General features: G+C 51.0%; 1 protein-coding gene across 2 annotated transcripts in view; it reads left to right on the forward strand.

Annotated features, from left to right (window-relative positions):
- The first annotated feature begins 2,102 nt into the window (after positions 1 to 2,102).
- The window catches only part of Thrap3 (thyroid hormone receptor associated protein 3), a 33,411-nt gene continuing 31,145 nt past the window's right edge, over positions 2,103 to 4,368 (forward strand). For both annotated transcript variants that reach the window (XM_013348433.1, XM_005353249.2), the window contains exon 1: positions 2,103 to 2,196. The gene's annotated coding sequence lies outside the window, so the exon portion shown is untranslated. The remainder of the gene's footprint in view (positions 2,197 to 4,368) is intronic.

Below are 4,368 nucleotides of genomic sequence, written 5' to 3' on the forward strand. Positions count from 1 at the left end.
ACCAGGCTGGTCTCGAACTCACAGAGATCTGCCTGCCTCTGCCTCCCAAGTGCTGGGATTAAAGGCGTGTGCCACCACCGCCCGCCTTTATGAGTTAAACGGCTCAAAGAATGGACTAATGTAAAGGTCACATGACCTTAGTGGATCAGTGGAGGAGAGAGCATCCACTGAGACTGACTGGATAAGAAAAAAGGGTTAAAACTGGACCCGTGGGATAGTCTGGACCAGATGGTACTCATCCAGGTTATCACTGTGTTTGCGGTATTTTGCACTGGGCATGGCACCCAGCAAACCTGTGAGCTGAAAACTGAAACCGAATGACTCATGAGGTACTACACAGTATGCTGCTGGAAGGAGATGCGCCAGGAGAGCTTGAGTGTGAAGGAAGGATGCTGCTGAGGCCGGGGAGCTTCGGGTCCAGTGCTTGACGACATCTCTCTGATGGCAAGCGGATTGTGGATGTGTATTTTGCCTACTTTGACCTGGTGTGTGCAGAGATCCATCAAAACTCATCTCTATTCTCAAATAGCTCAGTCTGGTGGGGAGCAAACATATGCTTTGTGGAGTAGCTGGCAAATGCACGACGGAAAAGGTGACATTTGAACTCTGACGTGCAGAGTTCACTAAGGCAGTAACTGCAGAGGAAGCCGGCCGGCTGCAAAACCCAGATCAAATTTGTTTTTTTTTTTTTTAAATATTTATTTATTTATTATGTATACAATATTCTGTCACACAGTCTGCCTGCAGCCAGAAGAGGGCATCAGATCTCATTTCAGATGGTTGTGAGCCACCATGTGGTTGCTGGGAATTGAACTCAGGACCTTTGGAAGAGCAGGCAATGCTCTTAATCTCTGAGCCATCTCTCCAGCCCCCTCAAATTTGGGTTTTACAGAGCCTGGGGACTCACATCTGAGGACACAGCAATCAGGAAACTGAGACAGGAAAGGGTGCCTCGGGTTTGGACAGCCTGGGGTACAGAGGAAGATTCTATCCTAAAAATAAAAGTTTAAGAAAAGAAAGCCGGGTGGTGAAGAGCTAGCTCCAGGACAGACTCCATAGCTACAGAGAAAACTTGTCTCAAAAAACCAAAAAAGAAAAAAAGAAATCAGCTGGGCGGTGGTGTCACATGCCTTTAAACCTAGCACTTGGGAGGCAGAGACAGGTGTGTCTCTGAATTCGAGGCCACTCTTTTTTTCCAGCGCAAGTTCCAGGACAGCTAAGGCTACACAAAGAAACCCTATCTCGAAAACCAAACATCATCAGAAATGCACACTCCAGGAATTTACTTTCCAGGCCGTTTGTTGTTCAAAAGGTACCAACATTCGAAGCAGAAGCGGGCGGATCTCTGTGAGTTCGAGGTCGACCTGGTCTACAGAGGTAGTTTCAGGGCAGCCAGGGCTGCACAGAGAAACCCTGCCTCCGAAAACGAAACACAAAACAAAAACCTCTCTGGGTTCACAAGGTCAAGAAGCGGGATCAGGAGGCGGCTGTTGGAGAGAGCGCTGTGCAGCAGGGCTCCCGAGTCCCCCGAGGTCACACGATCAAAACAACTCTTCTCCACTTTCCCTTGTGCTTTTGGGACTCCTGGTGCTCATTAAGTGCCTCCCAACAACTCTGTGAAACATGAATTACGAATCTCACTTTACACCTAAACGATTTGCTCAAGGTCACAAAGCGGGAGAAGGCGTGGAGGAGAATGAAAGCCAAGTCGCCTGGCGGCCACCAGCCAGAAACAGAAGAAGTCCCGAGGACGCAGGGAGGCGGGCGAGTGGGTCGGGCTCAGGCCCAGCTTCTTCAGCCTCCCGAGAAGCCGCTCCAAAATGGAGGGGGCAGTGGCGTCAGCAAGGCCCCCGCCCCTTCCGTCCACCTCCCTCCCTCTTCCTCAGGACCACACAGGCTGTGGGGGGGAGGGGAGGGACGCAGCGCAGCCCCCACGTGACCTTCCATCAGCGGGCGCGTGACGCAAAGCGGCGGGTCCAACGTTCGCTTTGCTTTCTGGGAAATAAAGTTCGAAAGGCCGTCCGGTGAGTCAGGAGAGGTGTCTCTAGGACTACATTTCCCAGGAGGCAGCGGACCGAGGCGGTAGCCGCCGCCGTCGGAGAGCGGGGACGCGGGGCGCGCTGTCGGGCGGGGGCGAGGTTCGGGCCGGTTGTTCCGTTGCGAGACTGCCACGAGTCGTCGCTTCGGCGGGTCCAGGTGAGTGACCGCGGCGGATGAGAGTTAGGACACCATGCCTGGTCCCCGTGTTTGTGGGTTTTTCTCTTCTCTCGGCGGCGGCTGGGCCCCGGCGAGGGTAAGGCCTAGCGTGCGGCGGCTACCCCGCGCTCTGCTGGGGCCTGCTCTGAGCGGGCCTGCTCGCTCGACTCCTCCCCCTCCCCGCCCTTCATCGCTTCCCTCCGCTCCGGCCTAGTCCGCCAGGCTCCGGCCGTCTTCTCTGTAGAACCGCTCGCCAACTTCTTTGCACTCTGCGGGAGGGACGCCTTCCACCAACTCCACCTTTCCCCTTCCCTGGTCGGACGAACCCCATTATTTGAATTGTTTTTCCGGGAACTCTTAAACGCCCTTCCCCCACCTAGTCTCGATTGGCCTGGTTCTGTCTTCCAGGGCGCATGTGGCGGATATACACTAAATCTTAATATTTCCGTTTCTTGTGTTTTCCCCTCCCCTTCTGCCGTGTGGCCCAGAGGCATAATTCAAATTTATTTCCCATCGGAAAAATGGTGTTCCCACTTTTCCCCTTGGGTTGCAAGTGAAGCTGACTTGGGTTCCGGTGGCACTTGGCTTGAGTCCTGCTCATAAGAAGCAGTTGTGTTCCACACCTAAGCAGCTTTTCATTTTCTTTACCCTTCTGAGCCTTAATGGGTGGAGCTTGGCGGCGGTAGTTGGCCCGCCACACTGGTGGCCCAGAAGTTGGAAGCCATCGGTACAAGTACACTGTTAGCGGGGAGGTTGTGAAATGGATTGAAGGGAAACCTACCGGGAATATGGATGGCAAGGGCTTACAGGAGAGAGCCAAGAAAGTGGGCTTTGCCAGCTTTTGATTTTAAATTTCAGTCCACACTTCCAGGTAGTTCCGTTTTTCTTTTTCTAAAATGGGAGTGCATAGCGCTGACAACTTTGTTGGATTTTTGTAAGATTCAGTGAGATTAACTGAACTGAAGATCGCTTAGCGTCTGTTACCCGTGTATAGGCATCTCTATTGGGGGGCCTGAGTGGAAAGCCATATAGCATACTGTCATTTTTCGGACCTTTCCTACTTTGGTTTGTGGAAATATTGTCTCTATTGTAGTCTGTCCCGATAGTCAGTTCGATGTGTAGATTCTGTTTAAGATGGCTGATGCCTTGAAGCTTGTGGAAAACAGGGCTCACTCAGTTCTTTGTTTGGAGACGTGTATCTTGAACTAATGTTAGTGCTTATGTGACATCAAAAAGAAGTAGTGCAACTGCTTAGGCATGGTCGCTTTCTTAATTTCTTTTTTTCCCCGTAAATTCTGTAAGTAGTTGAGACTGGCCTTGAACTTTTGACCCTCTACCTCTGCCACCACACCCACTTTCTTTGCCTTTTTTCTTTAAAGATGGGGTCTCAACCCCAGCGGTGGTGGCTGGCCCACGCAGGCCTTTAATCCTAGCACTCCCAGGGAGTCAGAGGCAGGTGGATCTCTGTGAGTTCCAGGCCAGAATGGTCTATAGAGTGAATTCCAGGAAAGGCTCCAAAGCTACACAGGGAACCTCATCTCAAAAATCTCCTCTCCACCCCCCCCCCCACACACACACAAAAGAGTGTCATTGTGTATCTCTGACTGGTCTGGGACTCAAGAGATCCCAGCCTTCCCCTGCCTCCCAAAGGCGAACTCCATTACCCTGACTTGATGACATTTTGTATAAACTGAATGAAGAGCTTCGTGGCTGGGATTGGTGGTTCTCCACTTCATTTGTAGCACTCCAAGGCAAGTGGCAGGCAGATTTCTGAGTTCCAGGCCAGCCAGAACTACATAGTAAGACCCTGTCTCAGAAAAGAGAGAAAGAAACTAATTGAAAATACCATTTCTTTGTTTTTCATATCTTTTAGCTCCTGTGACCGATCTCCAGTTTTAGAGATAGATGGATAGATAGGTTGACTGACTGGCTTAGAGACTAGGTCTGGAATTAGTCTAGGTAGGGCCTTTCCTCCTGCCTCTGTCTCCTGAATGTTAGTGACTACCGAGGTGAGCAGTCACACTTAGTAAGATTGGTATTTTAGTCTGCAGACTAAGCACCATTCAACTTGAGTGGGGTTCTGATAATTGTTAGTGCTCCAGTCGGTTTCTTTCTTCCTTCCTTCCTTCCTTCCTTCCTTCCTTCCTTCCTTCCTTCCTTCCTTCCTTCCTT

Source organism: Microtus ochrogaster, chromosome 10, assembly GCF_000317375.1.
Source record: "Microtus ochrogaster isolate Prairie Vole_2 chromosome 10, MicOch1.0, whole genome shotgun sequence".
Lineage (NCBI taxonomy): Eukaryota > Metazoa > Chordata > Mammalia > Rodentia > Cricetidae > Microtus > Microtus ochrogaster.